General features: G+C 39.1%; 1 protein-coding gene across 1 annotated transcript in view; it reads right to left on the bottom strand.

The window, feature by feature from the left end:
* b3gat1a (beta-1,3-glucuronyltransferase 1 (glucuronosyltransferase P) a) overlaps window positions 1-21,766 on the bottom strand; it is a 53,872-nt gene that overhangs the window by 21,267 nt on the left and 10,839 nt on the right. Inside the window, exon 2 of the mRNA XM_085915992.1 lies at window positions 7,647-7,863. The gene's annotated coding sequence lies outside the window, so the exon portion shown is untranslated. The remainder of the gene's footprint in view (window positions 1-7,646; window positions 7,864-21,766) is intronic.

Genomic DNA, 21,766 nt, shown 5'->3' with positions numbered 1-21,766 from the left:
GATACCTAAATGCTAAATAGTATGTAAATGTGAATAAATTTTGGTAAAAGCTGAAAGTATGCACTTCAAAGACATTTTGACTGCTTAATTTCAAATCCACCGTAGTGGTGCATCAAGACAAAATCCTAAGGAGGCTGTCATTGTCACTTTGTGTGCACGTGTGTGCGTTATTTCAGCACCACTTCCTACAGGATAACTTTGTGCTATGTATAGATCACATCTTTCGTACATCACGATTAGGGAAAAACACAGCTGGCAGTGAGTTTGTGTCCTTATCTGGTGTTTATTTAACAACATAATTATGTCATCGAGTGACAGTATGTTATTTTCCATCTTTGACGTGCTGTCATTAGCTTGGAAGCTGTCAGTGCCCATGACAGTTACTGGCTTGGCTAATTAGAAGCTATATCATTATTTTCATTGCTTCCTCATGCTCATTGCACACTATTTTGGAAAAGAGCCACAATTCAGAATGTTTTAAATGTGTCCTCAGATTTTTTTTTTACATCTCACACTTAAAATTGTTTTTTTTTTCTTCACGTCCACAACCGCGGTGATTTTTGGTTTTGTTTTGTGTTTTTGCCTGCATAAAAGCGCTGACATTTGGAGATGCCTCCTAAAAATGTCAAAGGAGCGACAGTGTTGAAAGAGAAACAGTAAGTTAGCAAAGGTGCCAGCACAGCGTACCGACGAGACATTTTTGACATTTCAAAGTGAGCCTTTCGTAATTTGCTCTTTGCCTGCCTGTGAAATAATTGCTCATCACTGACTATTACTGTTTGTCCTCTTGTGTCGTTTGTATGCGGCCAAGCCCACTCAACACAGTACAGTGTTGACAAAGCAAACGTCTGCATTTTGGAGGTGACTTTGCAGAGATAACAGGCGCAATGCTTGACTGGCAGCGTGCCACTGAATGTATCGGCAGCAGCTTTAAGGAGACTGTGTACAAACTTGCAAACACCACATTCTTATCCTAACACACACTTATCAAACAAGAGTGCACAGTGTGACAGACTGTCGCAGCGGTCACGTAGCTCGAAGGGACTTCTTTATCTTTAATAGGTTTCTTGAAACATGAGGGAAAGCACATTGGACATAGGAACACATCTACAAAAAAAAAATTGCACGTCAGAATTTGATTTTAAGAGGCATTTGGGTTGGCTGTAAAAAAAGACATTTTCACTATATGGAACAAACAATTGATAGATGGGTGGCTAGGTGGACGAGTGATTTTAGTGTTTACAGTCATCTATAGTGACTGTTGGACTGTCTTAGCAATTATCCTATTTGATGTTTTCTTTCAAGCACAATCAAATATATGTATCAGTCGTGAATGCATTATATCACCGTGTCCAGAAAGGAGTGTCAATTCATCTACACTGTAAAACGAAAATAGATTGTACTCTGATGAGTAATAAAAAAAAAAGTCAAAGCGTTGCCAGGCAACAAGCACGACTTACAAAAAAAGACATTATGCCTAAAAATAAAAATGATCCTTAGGTGCTTAGTCAAGTTCTCATAAAACTGGAACAATCTCCCATTTATTGTGTTGTGCCAACTTTGCAGCCAGCTCCCATTGTCCCATTTTTCTCCATTGCCTAGCGTATAATATAAGCAAGTCCTCTTCCTGCAGGGAGGGACACAGACACACCAATGGGTGAATTGCTTTCCTCCTAGACTGTAAGTGTGATCAATAGCCTGCAGGCCGAAGGAAATCTCCCGTATCCATCACTCCTCTGCACCGCAGGACCCTTGTGAAAGGGTGACGAAAAGTCCAGCCAGTATCTATAACAAGCCCCTTTGGGTCTGCTACATTACATGTGGAAATGCTGCAAGTGGGCTATCTTGCTGTAAGGTCCTGGGAAGGAGACTTGAACTGTGGTAAAAGGAAGCGGGATGGGACGAAGCAAACAATCCAAATCCGCATTTAATCGCGTGCTGTCTATCACTACTGAAAGACAAAAGTTGCACAAATGGATAATTATCTTGATGTTGAGAAAAAAACATCAGAAATCAAGTAATATTTTACATCGCAATATACGGCACAAATCCTTGAGCAGCATGATTCTGCAGAAGACAACAATGGAATGGAGCAGGAGTTATGAACTTGAAAATATTCATCCTATTAATTCAAATATTTAAATTAAGTAACATTTCAACTGTTTTGCTAAGCACTCAAAGATTTACTTGATTATTCATTTTCACCGTAGACAACAAAGAAAAATCTTCTTTTGAATGCAACTTTGCATTACAATGTTTGATAGGCTTGTTTTTTTACAATCGGGGTTGCTCTGTACTGTACAAGTTTTGCAAGTCGACACTCTGTATGTCATCATGACTTTGACAAATCTGTAACTGAAGTTGCATTTGGCCCTCTGGCCCTTTAACCTTTAAATGCAGCACCATGATTTCTAGATGGATGGAGTTCAGCACACAATGTACATTTGGAAAGGTCACAAGCATTCATCTACCACTAATCCTGTAATCATGAAAAACCTTTACTGTATCATGAGTTTTGTTGTTTTTTTCAAATAGTATTGCAGTATTTGTGGCCCTTTTCGAGTGAAACTCACAAAAATGTTGTCTAATGTGCAATCAATTCCCATAACTAGCTATGTAGGTCATGCTGTTTTAGGAGGGTTAAAAATGATCTTAATGGTGGAAGTTCCACACATCTGCTGTGTTCATTTTGCAAAGAATGCTTCTTTTTCAGCATTAGTTGGGCTCTTATATGAGCAATGCTTATTATAGTACAACTGTGCAACGCAATATCTCAGCGACTTGGTTTTACAGAAAAATGTTGTACCCTGAATAATGCAGTGTTCAAGAGGGAAATGTGGGGAGCTTTTTTCTCATTGTAACAATAAAATTGCAAACAGTTGCATCAGAGTGCAACAATGTTTCCTCTGCAAATTCACCCGTCTGTCTGTGGACATGTTCTCTCTACTGAATTCTTGTCTTGAGCAAATACTCTCACATATCAAATACATCTGTAGTGTCAGGATGGTTTAAATGACAGCCCTTTGTAAAGTGCAACACAACCCAAACCCTAATCCTAAAATGGACCCTACTACAACACAACAACCATAACCCTAATCATACAACAACATACTGAAAAATAAATACTCACGTAAATTAACAATGACCTCATGGAGAATAATGCAAAGTTTGTTCTAACTGAAATTTTAACAGAAAACATCATGAGCCAGTAGTTTGCCTGCCTCGCAGTCAAGAGTTGTGTGGAGTTTGGTTGTCTGTTGAATTTATGGTTCGAAAGATAATGTGACATAACCTGACATTCTGACTGATTATAAATGTCTGTGCAAAGTTTAGTTTAAACTAGTAACAAATGAAAAGTAACCTGACTGACTTCGGTCACATTGCTTGGTGCACGCCATGCTTTGGATACTTTCAAACGATCACAACGTAAAAGAGATTTGTTTACATTGCACATGATGGTGGTTTGAAGTTTGACTTTGGAGGTTCCACTGTATTAGATACGCAGATATAGTATGCCTAATAATAATTTAGCTTATCAAATATAATTCCTTACACAAATATATGTCATTAAGCAATGAAGGCAGCACACTGAAATCACACAATATAGTGGCACAGCAGGTTTGTGTCATTAATGAACAAAGAGCTTGTGCAAAAACAGGAGCAAAGACGTAAGCAATGTGTTTTATGCATTACAAGCCTGCATCAATGTCCTAGTTTGCAGGCGTAAGGAGAAAATACAATGGGTGTTTTTTTTTTTTTTCTGTTAAAGGTGCAATCCCGCTAAATAATTTATTCTTCTTGTACAAAAACCTCGGTTCGTGCATGTTTATCAGCCAGGCCGACCGAGCAAGCGAGAGACGCTGGAACAGAAGGGGGAATGCACTTACTGCTAATAATAATGCCCAGAGGTAGGATGTAGAAAATGACGGTCTATTCTTTATATGATGTGCAGCCTCAGGTGAGGAGATACAAATAGTATGTATTTCAAACGTACAATGCCCGGCTCTCCATAGCTCTCTATTTAGGAGATTATTGCTGCAAAAGTGATATAAAGACAGAAGAAGATTAAGGCTATGGCCTCAGTCTTTGTGTGCATGTGTGTGTGTGCTTCTAAATTAATTGTCATCGGCACGCTTGTGGATTTAACTGCTGGGGAACTGTCATATTTGCCAAATTGTTTAAGCTCTGAAAATACTATTAGCATAAGGACATTTGTTATCCACAATATGGAATACTGTCTAACTGTTGACAGGTGTCAAAGTCAAGGCCCGGGGGCCAGATACGGCCCGCCACATCATTTTAGGTGGCCCGCGAAGACTGATTGTTCATCGAATTCATATGTCAATTCCAAAATTTCCATTTGTTTTCACTTTTAAAAAATAGAGATATTGTTAGCAAATTTTTGTTACCATTCATTTTTTAAAATAATTTTTATTTTCAAATATTTGATTTGATTTCAATATTTCATTTTTAAGTATTTGAACAGTCTCTGTTTTGAAAACTAGGTCTAACATATACAGATCATTTTTAAAATAAATGAATAAAGAAAGAAACAACGGAAATGCATGCCAACACAACAGGGAATGAAGGCGGGCGGATCAATTATATAGACATTATTTACTATAGTAAAAAAAAGTTCATTTAGGGGAGAAAAAAGCATCTCTGAGCCTGCCAGTATTTGAAGATTCTGAATTGCATGTGTGTTGTTGTCTGTGTGTCAGTAGTTTGACAGATGATCAGTCCACAATGTCAGCACGTCCTGCCCCACGTCAGCTGTGACCCTGAATAGAATAAAACTGGTATAAGAACTGATGGATATATTTATCCTGCATGATATCTTGCTGATGGCTCAGGCAAATATAATTATCAGGATATGAAGTAGCCTTGTCAGCTTCCTATCACTTGTCACATTAATAGCTCTGCATCTCATCTCCTCTATCAATTCTCTATAGATCTCTCTCTAAAGTTCCCCTATCTGGCCCTCTCTGTGCCCCTCTGTGGACCTACAAAGACATCCTAGTTTAATGCAAGTCAACTTTATAGACACAGCCAGAGGGCACATACATGTCTCATCCGCATATGGTTACTTGAGTTTACATTTGTGTCAGAGAGAGGGGGCGTGTTTTTTGAGCCCACGCATTCGTGCAAACTGGAAGACTTAATACTGCCCACGACAGGCAGCGATGATTGCTGTCTATAAGTCTATGATGTGAGACTGCTTTGCTGATTACTGAGTGAGTGCTAATTCAGTTTGCACCAAACGAAGGGGAAGGCAGGCGGATTACAATGATTATATAACATATGCTGTTTGCGATGGTAAGAGAGACTGGAAATACAACCAATGATGACAATTGTTAGCTGGCATCACTCAGTGAAGCTGAAATACGCCTGACAGGAATATGCCACATGAGAACACAAATACACAATACAGTGCAGCCCAGTAGAACGAGCAGAAGTGATGAATTCAAGCGGTTATAAAACACCCCTGTTTATATTTCAGGTTTGCATGATGTCAAAAAATATCAGACCAAGATAAATTCCACACAACCGGGCTAAAATTCTCAAAAGATTTGACACAACGCAACATTGCCCAGCAAGTGAAGTCAACCATTCATACCTAGACTTTGAGGTTGTTTTTCTTCAGTTGCAATATCATACATATTGTCATGCGGTGCTATATGATTCAAGGACGGTATTTTAAAGTGGAACCGTTGAATTTGATGCACTTACATCTTTTACATTACATCTGTTTTTCCAATTGAAATCATTTTTTGATACAACATATACTTTGTTGTGTAAGTGGGTATGCCTGTTTGTCACTAGTTTTTAATCATTTCATGCTACTCAGTCTTTTTCTGGGGGGAGTAATCACCCTTCTCCTGAGCCCAAAAGGTGGATATCTCTTAATTTGCATACGAGGCATGAAAAATGAATTTCAGGTGCAGTGCTGTTATCTCGCACTAGTATGATCCCTGCAGGCCATTATGGCTTACGTAATTGGAGTTTGTGCGTGTGTGTGTGTGTGTGTGTGTGTTACAAAAACCTTAAAATTTTAAATTTTGTGTCATGTTTGAAGTGCACTCATCCGAGGAAATCTTAGTAACATTAAATGTACATAACAATCTAAAAGCTCCACCTTTATCTTTGTGAGCCATCATTTTTGGCAGACTTTTTACAGTGGATCAAATTAGATTGAACAAATCTTCTTGTTAGATGTTTAATAATGCTTGAATTTATTGAATTCATTCTAAACAAGTCAAAAGTATTTCCAATATTTTCTGAGGTTGGAGGAGCATGACAGTCAATAAGTGCTTGAAGAGCTACTGACTCATCATTTGTCACCTTCGCACTTTAAGATTATTTCTTTGACTATTCTAATCCACAGCATCGGCTCATCTGAGCTCACTTGTACTATCCCAGCATATACAGTACAGTATAGTCACTATATCACAGCCTGGGATGAAATCAGAGCTATCAGAGATGGGAGAGTTAAGTGAATGTGTCAGATCATTTTGACCCTGTCCTCCAAATTCATCGACTGGGTGTCTGAGTGAAAATGGAACTTTTATTAGATATGCTGCAAGACTGAAAATTGTGAGAGCCGTGAGAGAAAGGAAGACAGAGGAACTCTCTTTCTCATCTTTTACAAGGCAAGGAAGGAAGTTTGCCAAAGGATGTTTGAAATTGATGCTGCACGACTCCATCGGGACAATAGAACCGTTATCACCTAGTCAATCAGCAAAGAACAAAAATTTACTCAATTGGGGAGGTCACGGGGGAAGCTTTCATTTTTACTAACACATATCTGAGGAACAATATATGAAAATTTGACAAAGTAAAATGGGGATAATTAATAAGTTGTGTAGCTCTCTGAAAAAAGGACAAACACAACAGTGTGTAATAGAACGGCACTATGACCACATAGCATAATATCATTTTTCATACTGCACAGGGGATTCATTTATGGCACCCCGTATGGCGCCACACTTTCATCGGAGAGACTACTGACGCACTGTTGTTATGGTTAAACAACCGATTTCAAATGGGCTCTGCAGTTGAACCTTTACCCTTGTGTGAACCATATATGAATCGACCAAATTACAGTTGTTACACAAGTATTTCTAATGGCGTCCCTTGGATTTTCTACCTTAATGATTTTTATGATAGTGTGAGAGGATTTGTTTTAGTAATACAAGTATTACAATTTTGGACATTTAATTGAAAACACCTGCAGTGCGGTTTATGTATGAACAAAACAGGATTTTCCTTTACTTTAAGCTGATGCAGCTTATAGTCCAGAAATGAATTTATAACATCGCACTATTTTTTTTTTTTTTCTTCTTTAAAGGAAATAGAAAAATACACCTTGGTCTTTAATTCTGATGGTAATTATCCCTCTTCAAACATTTCCACATTATATATTATAGGAAGGTTGCCAGATAGTTCCTTAATTTCATCATCAATCTTTCAAACATACTCAAAGGCATTAGGCAAAGATATAAACAAAACACATTCCAGGCTAATGAGCAAACCTTGCATTCATCCAGCCACAAAAATACCACATTTCATGCAATAGTATGGATAAAGTTAGTCAGCATGAAAAAGTATGCACATCCCAGCCACACCGTCAATAATAAGATACTCACAGGTCTGCCTCTCCTTGTGTCTGCTGCACCCGCAGCCCCCTCCTCCTCCCTCCGCCGTTGTCGTCCTTTTCCTCTTTCGCCTTGGTGTGTCGTCCGATTCTGTCACAACTTGCCCAGCTCAAGCCCGCCTTAATTGGTGCCGTTTGGAGAGCAGAGATGAGCTCGGTCGAGAGTGCTCAAACGGCGACATCCAAAATCCCGAGAGGAGTTTGACATACTAGAGAAAGGAGAGACGTGCATAAGAATGGGCCTACTCTTCCTGACACAATGAGGCGCATTGATGGATGGGAATGAAGCCACTGGGTCATTCTCAAAACGCTTGGAATTGGAATTTGTGTCAGGGGGGAAAGGGGACCTCTTTATGAGAGTTGCAACAACTCAAGAACAATGAATAAAAAAAGTGGATAAAGTGTGTGGGTACACACACACAATACCAATGGCAGCGCTTAATAGCTATGTTGCCCAACATGTGTTTCCCAACCAATGTGTCGAGGGAAATTATCTACGTTAACTTAATTGGCCGAACATTATATCCTACAAATCGTTCACCTTTGTTAATCTTGCTATGGCATCATAATGACAGGCAGAGCCATTAAAGATGCTTAAATAAAAGGGTTGAAAATATATGCAAAGACTGTGAAAAGATTATTACTGAATTGTCGAGCTATCACGTCACCTCAGTTGTCGGCATTCATTTTTTTGCTAAAACAGAGACCACGAAAGAACTTGGGCTATCTAGCTATACCTGCAACTCTTACAAAAGCATCTTCCCTAAGATGTTATACCACACACGTCGTACGGAGCGAGCCGATGGCGAGTCGAATATCTGCACTACTAATTGGGATGCTACCAGCGGCTAGTAACTTATTAAGGGCTGGTGGGCTCATTCTATACTCCATAGCCTCGCTCCATCTACCACACAATAGAGACACTCAGGAAAATTAACTGTTTATTACATTTGCTAAGCTGCGAGCTCACGAGCTTGCTTGACCGTGGCGGGGTCGGTCAATACTTGAAGCGACTCACTCTGTGTAAAAAAAAAAAAAAAAGTTAACTGTTTATTCAACACAGCCATACATGTTTCGGCTGCAGCTGACTACAGGCAGTTCAGGACATACTGTATAAACGATTGTATTTAATTAACAGTTGAGAGTGGACTTCAGTGTACACTCCCATGCAATCCTCAAAGCAGAACACATTTTGCATACTTTTTTAAATTCATTCAAATGTAGTACTGTTCTGTTTAACACTGCACTCTCTGTTTCAGCTTGATCCGCCACAGTGCTGGATGTGCTCACTGCCAGGATAGAAAATGGGCTAATACCATACCACACCACAGAGGGCAAGCATACTGTGTTATTATTGGCCTTAATCTAATCAATAACCATTAGCATAGAAGCCATGTAGAATGCCCTTTGTGGTTGATTCTTGTGATCCAGCATTTTATAACACCCCTGTGGTTAAAATTACTCCAGTGGAAAATATACAAATAAATAAATATTGAAAAGCAACCTCAGTTTTTAAAGTGTATTTTTCTTCTTCTTCTTGCAACCTCAGTTTTTAAAGTGTATTTTTCTTCTTCTTCTCGGGTGATAGGTTTAATTTACAACTGCAATGATATCTCACTGAATCCAACTTTGGTAAAACTGAGTGTCGTAATTACACAAAATTTTAAATAAAATTAAAAAAGTTGAAATTAGTCTCCCAGGAAGGCAAATGGGCATATTTTCAAGCCAATACATTGCAATGCAATACAATACAATACAAGATGGGAATGAAAATATATCAGCACATGGAAGATATGGGATAGATTGAAAACAAAAACACAAAATCAAGGAAGTACTGTACTTCACAAAACACTGAGGACTCCTGGAGCCAACGACACGAAATCCGAGAGGAAGAACCAGATGAACAAGAGCAGCAGTGCCAAGAGCAAAACGGCAAGCAAGGCAAAATAGATAAGGTGCAGCATGCTGTGAATGCAGGTGTGGCTAAGGACTCCACCCACCAATTAAGCAGGCCCAGGCATTGGACAGAGAGAAAACTCATTACCAGCAGGTCGAAGCACAACGCATGACAAATACAGACAGACCTCAGTATGATGACGTGCAATGTCACATACACATCGTTGCAATGATAGAATTTATACCATTTATTTTTTGACAGTTTCAATCAAAACGGAACTTTTTCATCCTTGTACGTACATAATTTATAAATTGGATCTCATTATTATCCCATTATATCCATCATCATTCTGATTAGTGTACCGTAAATCTAGTAGATAATTGCATGAATCTCGCTCTTCCCGTTACACTCACTCATCTGCATGAAACAAAAGGGAAAAAAGGAAAATAAGTATCGTCAAGACACTGCTTTCACATTTTTAGAGCGTCTTCTTCGACTTTATTGCAAATGGGCTGATTCACTAATGAGATCATAGCCGTAATTAAAAAGAAAGTTGAGACTTTAGAGGGACCAAAGGATGCTTCAGATCTCAAGCTGTACTGGAGCTCACTGAGGGTTAAAAGCTCAGAGATAAACCTTGGCACTTATCCGAAATGTGTTTTTTGTGCCAAGCGTTGCTATGGTTACCACACTGAATTGAAATGACCCTCTGATTGGAAGTGTGATGTAATAAGACAAAAGACCGCCTCTTGTTTTCAAGTTAAACTGTTTTTAAATGAGGGTAGCTAGTAAAAGTCATGACTGTTTTATGCACGCAGATACATTCATATTTAATATTTTTAGGAGCACTCCATCTCCCAACAGCACTGTATGGTAAAACTGTTATAGTTTCTTTATAGGGCTGAGCATAGTTATTCATGAGGCCGTATTATAGAAAATACAAAGTTTTTAAAAGTGTGCCTTTCCATCTCCCCGTCATGTCACATTAAATAAACGTTAACAGCACACGAGTGTCATTTTCTGCACTTTAACCACACCTCGTTGTCATATAAGAAGTGTAAGGAGCGTGCAGTTTTAGGCTGAGCTCACAGGCCGTTTGACGATCTGCGGTGGCTTTGACGTGAGCTGACTGCGCCGATGTGGGCATCTGACAGTGACGGATGTAGGACAAAGCGAGGGGGCGGACGACTAGATTGTGAGAGAGAACGATGGGCAGAAAATGATGTATTCATTGATGGTGGAGGCAAAAATGTATCAAATGGACCTGCACTTCTCCATGTGTGATAAGCATCGATCCATCTGGAAGAGGAAGTAAGAAAACAAGCTTTTAATGGTGTCTCTTGTTTATCATGTGCACGTATGAAGTGCCATGAAGGCACAATCTTTCTCCTTAATGGCCCAAAACTATTTACAGTACATACACATGTTCATGTGCTTGAGGGAAAATTTCACTGGAATACACACACAAATTTTAACAGCCCTAGTGACGTCACATGCATATTTTTACTTCTTTGGCACACTTTTAAGGTGACCCAAAAGTGTAAAAAAAAAACCTTGTTACAGGAGTGAAGGATAAGGGAAGAAACTTTACAGGTCAAATACTGAAAATTAGTGATGGGGAAAATAAAGCTTCAAATTTGGTTTCAAGAAAGGGTTTTACAAAAGTGATTTCAGCCTAATGTTGAACACAGAGTCGCATCCCGACGAGTTAAAGATACTATAACCAGATCATGAAGAAAATGTTTACCTAGAGCACCCTCTTGCCTCTTGTGGTTTAGTGTGTATGGAGTTTAGTCGCTCCTGAGGATAGGTCGCACCCCCGCCCAAACTATGAAAGAAACTGCGACTTTTTCTGCGAGGTTGGAAATCGTCATGTGTCTTCAAGTATGACTGTATGATTAATTCAGGATTGTCAGTGGGTGAGTAAATGCTTTATTCGTGTCTAATTGTTCATATTAATAATTCACAAGCGAGTCTTGGTTCAGCATCCGTCTTGTTAAAGTTCAATAGCAAGCTAGGTCTCCATATTCCTCACCCCCAAGCCTCACTAGTCTCCATCTACTTTGCGCCTCTAAAAAGTGTCATATGGCGGTGACACCTTGAGATAGAAAAATGTGGCCCATCAAGTGTAATTGGAGGAGCTGTGGTGGTTTGGCTTTCGAGGAGGGAGGGATGGAAATTACAACGTGATCGATCCGCAGGGTGGTGGAGGTGGGCGACCTCCCTCCAAAGATCCCCAATGGCTTAATGAAAGCACAGCACCGATTTTTTTTTTCACACAAGAAGAATCATGCATCTAACACTGAGAATCATAATGATCTATTTTACTGATTCTCAACTGTAGTGTTAGATTTAACATGAACCTTTATCACACTCACATTAAACAATAAAGAAAAAGGCGAGGGGTAATTAACACAAAGGTGATTAATTGGAAACATTTGCCAACAATAATCTTGCTATTGTCCTTTCATGTGTCGGTGAAGTACACGATATCATCGCTCATGCCGTTCACAGAAACAATTAAATAGCATGAGACTAATGATAATTTCGCTGATATGCAGTCTATTGCCCGAGAGCTACTCAGGGGGAATAGGGTCTTTTTTCTACCTTCACGGTGTTTTAAGTTCCGGTCTCCATGGTGACGTGGAGCAGCTGTGCTTGGCGGTGTGTAAGAACATCGTGGCTCAGGTTAAATCCTGAGCTGTTTTTATTGAGCCTGCCCTGTTCTCTCTTCACTTGCTGAATTAAATGTATGATGGGGAACTTGTCTGAAGGCAGCTGGAGCACAGTGCAGCAATTACTGCAACTTTGAGGTTATTCACAACTCTGTAAATACAAATATACACGAAAACTAGTCATTGTCTACTTTTTCGTGTCAATTAGTTCCCACATAGTTGTATTCTGTTGGTTAAATGTTCAGTTAAGGGTGGAATTGGGAGTTTTCATGCTGCTAACAAGATTAGAATAGTCTCAGTTGACTCCTCTCGAATACCTCACATATCTGACCAAAGTCACGCTCACTACAAACATGCATGTGAAATAATGTACATAATGTGCACCGTATAACGAGCTGACGTTAACCACAAATTATTTTCATAAGCAATGCAAATCTTGAGGGACGCGTAGTGTCGATCTGCATAGAGGTGGGTTAGGCATACGCAGGTTGGCAGATGTGCGAAAGGAAAGGCTGCGCCACTATGGGAGAGCTCAGAGTCGACTTCAGTCATGGCTAGTCAAAGCGGCTAGTCTACCACGATAATACACTACTTATGTTGATGATACAGGGATGCAATGGCAATAGCAAATACGTATATTGTTGCAATTAATATTTTATAGAACAATATACTAGATACTGTTGTTTTAATCAGTGGAGGATAAAATACAATAAATTGCATTGTACCAGTAGTGAAACCAAAAGACTTTTCCTTGCACAGGCATTTTTCAAAAGTCCATTACAACAGCTGAGTACACATAAATGCACACCATATTGACAAATTGTTTCAACTGGCTGTTATTGCTGAATCAGGATGGGGCCTTTTGTCAGCAGGACAGCTTTTGTGGCTGTTATAGTGAAGCTGCAATGATTCATTTAGTCACTGTGACTGCCAACTTTCCACATCTCAGAATTTGCCCACTGCCATAACAGCCTCTTGGTATTGGGACTTTACAGTCCAGTGTATGTCACAACATGCAGAATATTCTCATCTCCTAATTAACTCCAGTTGATTAAGATCAGATTCAAGGTGTTCAGCTAATAGTCTTGGATAACCAACTTTGGGATGTTATATCTGCTTATCTATCCGAAGCAGCCAATGACCGAGGACAGGGGAAGGTTGTGGTTTTCCAGGCAATCCCGAATTTCCTCAGAGCTGCACAAGAATAACACTACGGTGTATGCGCTGGTACATTAATTGATCATAACTTGTGCTTGTGTTTGGAATTCTGCAGTCACTTTCTAAATAAACCTACTCTTCTGAGTTGATATGACAGAATTATTGATTTTACTTACAGTGGCCATTATTTTTCGTCTCTAGCTGATGAAACATAAACGTTGAAGGTAACTATCATTAAAAGAAGCTTCATTATAAGACTCTAAGTGCGCACATCTAATACATTTTTCATAGTGTGCTCCCCAATTGATTTATTGTCTTTCCAACTAAAACATGCAGGTCTCGGAACATTGTGAAGTCATTGTCAAGAAGAGAAAATATGTGATTTTACCGTATCCGACAGCTATAGTTACGGAACTGTAGGAATTTATTACAAGTAATGGCTGTGTCTTATATGTGACAGCAATCTCCTGTTTTATGACTGGTCTGTGCTATGCGTTACGCTGGTAATATGGGTGTATGTGTGGGGGGCTGTTGAATTGTTTCTTCAAAATTACAAAACCCACTGTATTGCATTAGCTTGGGAAAACAAGTATTCAATATGCTTATGTATAGGTCATGGCAATCTTGATCATCTTCTACCCTATCCATGGAGCTTGACAAAATGGGTAACTGAAGGCTGTCGATTTTGTGGGACATTTCTGGGAAGGCTCTGAACAAAGCAAAACAAGTTTTATAACTTGATGCCCGGATGAATTTGATCCCTAAACTCTGTGCATCAAATACCCTTTGGGATTAGCTAGAATAGAGATCCAGGGCCAGGAAATACTCGTGTTTGCACTTTGTCAATCATGTTAAGTGGACAACATTACACCAGGGGAATGCTAAATGTGTCAACAAGCAACACAGGAAGCTGAGAGTAGCGTAACTTGGAGGGAATGACATGTTGAAGCTTAAGTGTACATTGAATGTTTTATGAGCTACTATTTTAACAACTGGGTGAGAGGAACATGTCCGTTCTTCTTATGGACTATCAGTCACTCAATGATGATGTATTCATATGTATGCTCTATAATCTATCTGCTTTGAATCAAATATCAGACAGTCCCTCCCACAACTTCAGATCATACGACCAATAATCTATGAGAGTCCTACCATGCATGGGACCCACGGGTGAAATCAAGCATCGTACGAAATCTCTCTTCCATATGCACCAAATAAATTGTGAGTACGTGGCAATCAAATGCCACTCCCTCGGGTTTCCTCCTTGACTTTCTGAAAAAAAGTAATACACTTCTTGCCTTAGAGCCCAATCATATCAGCCACACTCCAAGAATACGCAATTACAAAGGCTTGGGGGGAGTGATGGGCTCTAGTGCCCATATAACAAGGGGCTTAAGTAATCTTACAGAGTGAAGGGAGGCATTAGGAAGAACATATATGTTCTTGTTAGATCGGTGTTACAGCGTTTTAGATAAAGTCATCGTTAACTTTTCCCTCACGGCGTTTTGTGACACACAGCTGTGCAAGCAGCGTGTTGCCGTGTATCTCTTTTAATTCGATGTTTGCTCAGCTACAACAACACGCAGGTGCAAAAGCGGGTAAACGGCTTTCTGAGCTCGACTCCAGCGCGGACACCTGCGACTTAAACCGCACGCCGGCGCATTTATCCCCGGAACAATGCCAACCGACAGGTCGGATCAGAAAGGAGACGAATGGCAAGAGGAACCAGTGTCTTCATCCATCTTGTTCAGTAGCCCCATTTAATAGCAAGATTACCTGCTCGCCTACTTATGAAGTCTCTGGTGGCCAATTGATGATGAAATCTTTTTTTTTTAAAGTGGAAAATGCAGTCATTAGACGAGATTTGCTCCTCCAATCAAATACTGTGATACTTACATAATGTGCAATACATTTTAATATTTTAAGGCAATACTGAATGTCCCCCCTGGTTTAAAATATAAATGCAGGCATGTATAAAAACTTTAAAAGGGAGCGCTAATCATCTGTGATTTTTTGGGGGATTAGGCTTGTTTCTATTCCTGTGTGAATTGGAGCGGTCAACTCTAGTTATAATATGTCTCTAAAATATCTTGAGTGCAAGTGAAGGGAAAAACAACATGAGCTAACACACAATCTCTGTGAGGGTGCATCATAACATAAGTGAAACTAAGAGAGTCTTGCAGGCAAATAAGATAATTGGGAAACACTGATGTAAAGCTGACAATAGTGGTTACGTGCTAGTCTAAGTGTGCATGTGTGTAAAACCTTCAATGAATGGGCCATTTTAAAACTTTGTCCTTATATCAGGCGCACCGGACTATAAGGTGCACCATTAATGCATCATGTTAGATTTTTAATCCAAATCAAATCATTCTCCATGTTATGTTTTTTATTTCAACTTCAGACGCAACAAATTACATTATAATCACAAAATAATGATCCATAGTCTATTTGATTCATGATTCATAGTTTTCAGCGGGCCACTTATGATTGATTTCATGACACAATGCTTCGAGCCAGTTTAAATTTAGGAATTTGGTCCATATATAAGGCGCATCGGACTAAAAGGCGCACTGTCGGCTTTTGAGAAAATGTTAGGTTTTTAGGTGCGCCTTATAGTCTGGAAAATACGGTACTGTCACTCAATGTTGTTTTATCAAAACGAAAAAGCATACTTTTTCAAAAAGGAGTAGTCAGCATGCTTTTTGCCAAATACAAAAATAAATACGCTATTTGAGCGCAGTAAAATCATACTTTTAGAGTGTTTGCTTCTGTAACTCAATTACTGTAAATAACAATACATTTTAAAGAAACCTGAGCCAAGAACCCAATTAAATCAAACCACGCAATGACTTTCTATAGGAGGCTGCATTGCACAGTGCAATTAAAGTATAATGCCTCAGTAAACAAAGCCAAAGTTGCATCAAAGGAAGCAGAGATCCTCAGTGATTATTCACCACCCTGAGCAGACAATAAAAATCCATAACATAAGCAAACATCAAAACCAAACAAGATATGAGACATGCAAGCAAGCCACTGGCGATAAGAATTATCCGGGGAAGACTTTTATGGATTCCTCCACATTTGGGCCACGCTTGGTTTAAGCCGCAAATGAAAGTCACAGTCAAAGTCAGTTCATAATTAAGCGCACATTGTGACAGTGTGTGTGTGTGTGTGTGTGTGTGTGTGTGTGTGTGTGTGTGTGTGTGTGTGTGTGTGTGTGTGTGTAGATATGTGAGTGTATGTGTGTGCTGAATGTGGGTGTTTGTGCATGGTTGGGTGTGCATGCATGTCCTTGAGTATGTCTAAGTGTGTCCTGTCTGCTCGACCTATTAATGGAGGCGGATCAGCTCGTCCTTTATGAGCCGAGAGATGCATGTTTGACAGCGCTGAATAACGGCCCTCGTAGAAAGACAGACTATGGCGCTACTGTATAATAGAAGTAATAACCAGGGGGGAAAAAAACGACCCCAATGGATCGCCTGTTGGGGTGCGTGTTGGGCACTTCCAAAACAATCCATTATTGAAATGTTTCTTGATTTCAATCTACTTGAATTTAAAATACTGAGAAGTTCATGGAGGATCCTTTATCATCTCAGCTCGAATAGATGTATTGGGCTTTATTTCACACTTCCACTATTTACACAAGGTTTACATATGTTAGACTGATAACCTTGAATCAAAAACAACAAAGAAATGTGCATAGAATTCCTAATTAGATATACAACAGCTAGTATTAGTATTCTAGTATATTAGTAATTAGTATTGTAACAGCACAGTCTAGTCTGCATCGCAAACAAAGACTCAATAAATACTAGTAAACCCATCTCTGAACTTCTTCACTTTTGTCCTGAGTCTTCCCAACTAAGTCTTTGAATACAACACTTTGATCACATCCGATGAAGGGACACATTTAAAGTGATTAGAAAGTTAAAGTAGCAATCCGGGTCACTGCACAAATGAAAAAGTTCCACCCTGGACTTTTATCTGAGGTCTAATCTAACAGTATGTAAATAATGTCATTATCATTTTGATTGAAGGACTTTGAGAGTCTATACTGTATGTGCCCTGTGATTGGTCGACAAGCAGTCCTACCCGAAAGCCAGCTGGGATAGCTTGAAGACACGTAAATATTATGACACCTGAATGTTTTAAAGAGATATTTTGAATATACTACATGTTTTTGAAACATCAAATGCAATTGGATTACAAGTATGAATGATGAGAGTCATCACGGCTGGCGGCTCTGGCCATAATAGTGACAAATAAACACACTGCTCCCCTCATCAATCACGGACAAGGTGCCCTTAAATAAAATATGGAATACAAAGTAGAAAATGATCAAGTGTTTTCCTCACGCAACTATGAAATACGTAGGTGTATTATAAAGTCTGTCTTAGTACATCATACCACTGAGTGACCAGTACATAAATTATAACCAGTCACCAGTTTTTCTTGTCCTTTAAACAGTCACAGTCCTTTAATAAGGATTAAGGTAGCTTTATATATGAATGAGAGCTTAATTTCAGACTGTTGAAGGCATGGCCATTACGACTGGCCAGTAAAATAAGCAATGATGTTTAGTATGAGCTAAAAGAGGCTTGGAGGAGTGGTTTTTTTTAAGGTTAATTCATTTGAGACTACATCAGTTTGGACTATAAAAAGAGATGATTTTGGAGCGAGGCTTTAAAATAAGCTCTGTAGTACCGCTCCCACACGATTAGCACATTTGGAAAGGTAATCATCATTCATGGTGCTTGCGCAGGGTTTTGTACGGCATCTGCATTATTTCCTTGCTTGATCGTTCCATTCCGTTTAGCACGTTATTTCTCTTTTCCTCCTCCTCTCACCTCATCCTACTTCCAACAAAGCCTTCTTTTTCCACTCAGCCGCCTCCTCTTTGCACTGTTCCAAATACAAAAAAAAAAAAAAGTGATTTACGTGGCCGTGGGTTCTCTGTGCCGCGTCCATCTAAGTTCCAGCGCACACCTTTAAGAGCCAATTTTGGGTCCTTATTGAACCCGCTTGAAAGCACAAAGAGCCATTCGTCACGCAATCCGTTGCTGAAGACAAAAAGTTCAGAGGTGTTTTATGGACTTTGGGTAGAATAAGTGTCCATTTGGACACCTCTAGTCACATTCAAGAGGTTGCTGTCCTTTTACGGGCAAGCTGGAACTTCTTGCAGACATTTCTTCTTGCAAGGGACACTTCTTTCAGGGGTGCTTTGGAGGGTCATTTGTCAGTAAGGCCAACAGGCCTGAAGAGCTTGTCTGGTCCTGATGAATGGAACGTGGTGCCTCGCTTCTTACATGGCCATCCATCAGCTTCTGTACATACACGCCACTAAAGTCTCAAAACTGTTGCTAGATGGACTGTGGACCATCCAGATGTGTTTCAATTATAATGTCACATCAGCATCAGAGCTAATGATGTTATTGGCGGTCTAACTCCATATGTCCGTAAGTATGCTGCGAATGTGGAGTAACATTTACAGTATGTCGTACAAACATATTTGCAAGTGCATTGAAATGTACGTTGGAACGTATTGGCAAATATGTTTGAAAACAGCATTTTACCCCGAATGGCGCAGGGTATCAATTATGCATGCACAATTAAAAAAAAAAAAAGTGTTTTTTTTGGATTGGACGATTATTATGCCAAAATGTTTGAAAATCAAGATGATTTCCATCCACCTGCAACCTTGTCTATTGACTTACTAGCTCAAGTTACCAAATATGGTTTTGATGTAATGAGTTTGCCAACAAAAGCCGCGCATTACCAAAGCTATCTTATCAGCTAAGCCACGCTCTAGTGTATTTCTTTTTTTGTAGTTAATGAGGCTAAAAAAAAATTGCACTCAATTCTTCCCGTGCACTTGTACATCAAGAGCACAAGCGCAGGCCCCGATCAAGAGCATACTGTGTGCAGACTCCCTTTTCATCACAGCATTGTTTGTCCTCCATGGTGACGACAGTTATCGTCTTGAAGAGATTTTATACAGAAAAAGCCGAGACAAATACATATTATTCCACCAGAATATATTTGGATTTTTGAAAAATTGTCACAGCAACAATGTGGACTTGTAACTTTAAGACTGCTTGACATGACTTTAGAAAGAGACTTCATTTCTAATGCAAAATCATAAGTGAATACTTATGAGTCAATTTTTACTGTATCTATACCCAACATATTCAGATTTTTTTTCTTAAAAAAACACTTAAATATTGAAATGATGTGTAGGCCATCATTGGAACTGATTTATGTCACAGAAATAAATAAATGCTATTGTTTATTTGGTTCATCTTAATATTTTTCACATTGGAAACTAAAGCCTTGTTATCATACCTTTTAGTTTTTAGTGTGTTGTTTTTGTTGTTGTTTTTTTTTGTTTTAAAGCCGCTATCATCCTTGACTGCTTTGAAAATGACCTCAGTGTTTGGGGAAAAATATACCTCTAAAATTGAGTTAAATATATCGCACGATTTGAGCATTCTTCATTGGACAGAATCAAAGGCTCGGCCTGAGGCTGATGCAGTTCAAGACAACCAGAACAGTCCGGTTATGATCCATTCAATGGCTTCAGAGGCAGCTGCATTTTTGCATAATAAGATACAGAATACATTGCGTCCATCGATTAAAAATCCCCTGAAAATGTTTTTCTCCCCCTCAACATGCAAGCCACTCAATTCCAAAGTCCACGTGCTTTATTTAGAATGTCTTATTAGCTGTGTATTTCACCTCCAATGGAATTAGATAGCATCTTGTCCTCTATCTCCCCAATGAGGCAGAGGAATCAACCATATCCATCGAAGTTGTGTGACATTGAATTCACCTACAGGTATAGGTTGATCCCCAGATAAGCTTTGCTACCACGGGATGTTCTGGAGCCTATTGCTGTGTCTTCTGCATGCCCCCCACCCCACACATTTCAATTAACAGCAATACTTTGGCCTCTTTGACTTTGTGGTATCAGGTAAGCTATGAGAAGGTGAGAAAACACCTGCATGTTAACAAATGGCTTCCAACTGGTGGCACGATGGTGCAGGGGGATGTTCTGCAACAGCTGCGCCCCGAATCAAAGCATAACACCTTCAGGCAGAAGTGAATCATGTGCAGAAGGAGTCAGAATATGAAGCATCTTTCGGTCTGCAAGCACATGTCTGCATTTTCTTGATAAAGACTGAAAAATATATCAAAAAAAAGAAGAAAGACTGAATGGAGTGTTTTTTCTTTTTTTACACTCCACAGTACTCATTCTGTTAGCTGTTGACAAACCTACCATATTCTTCATTTATTTATTCAGTTGCTGCTATTCAGTATGTTTTTATAAATTACTATAGATTACTATAAAAATAATAGGAGAATTATGGAAAAATGCAGATACTGCATGAAAGGCAGGCTTTGTCTCTAACTCATGGAAATGTAAAATTCCTCTTTAACAAATATGCAGTGGTTAGCTCCCTTTTACACTTGTTTAACAAGTTAGAAAAAAAATATGTGTAAGGCAATCATGTATTTTGTGTTTGTGTTTTTATCTTAATACTCCTTACATGCCAAAACCGAGTGTTTGTAATGCTGTTATCTTTCACTGATTTTTTTTGTTTGTTTTGGAAAAAAAGCTCAATGCAAAAGATTCAAAATTCGTCAAAATTTCCATTTAATTACATGCTATATTTGCTAAGCTGCGCCATCGTAAAATGTTTGCTCTCCCCGTCAGAGATGTTTGATCAAAGGGACAGCTCTGCTCTCATTGAGTGTCACAGTTTGTTTGGATTAAGCACAATGAACAGTATGAGATTGTTTTTCAAATATCACCCTATCACACCACTTGCTTTTCATCATTTTATACTTTATCAAGTTGCATAGAATGGCATTTGGCTCTGGTATATCGTATTTACTGTAATTCGGGATGAGATTGATCTGGGATTGATTAATGTGTCTGATTTCATGACATATAGATACTTATATATTTATACTTGACTGTCTGACACTCCTTGTTTAAGAAAATTAACCATCAAATGAAATTCGTGCTCTCATAGATGTTTTCTGTTTGTTCCTAATGAAGACTGATGTCATGTTAGTTGAGAAATCTAATGATTCAAAATGACTTGTTTTATCTCCTCTTAGAAGAGAGAGATAAATACATAGACAGACAGACTACCTTGTTTATTGTATTCTTAATGAGGGAGCCACCCATGAACGAAATACGGGGCCTTGAGTTCAGCTATTATTTTCACTCTGTGTTCCAGCCACAAAAACAAATAACCTGAGAAAAGATTCAATAAAGTGGGTAGTACAATTACTGCTGCCAAATAAGAAAAACAAAAAAATCCTCTTTTTGGATGAGGACGGAAACCTGTAAACCCTCAAGCAAGGAAGGTG

This window comes from Syngnathus leptorhynchus, chromosome 7, assembly GCF_054491065.1.
Source record: "Syngnathus leptorhynchus isolate UIUO chromosome 7, UIUO_Slep, whole genome shotgun sequence".
Lineage (NCBI taxonomy): Eukaryota > Metazoa > Chordata > Actinopteri > Syngnathiformes > Syngnathidae > Syngnathus > Syngnathus leptorhynchus.
This window is presented reverse-complemented; position numbering and strand designations above follow the sequence as displayed.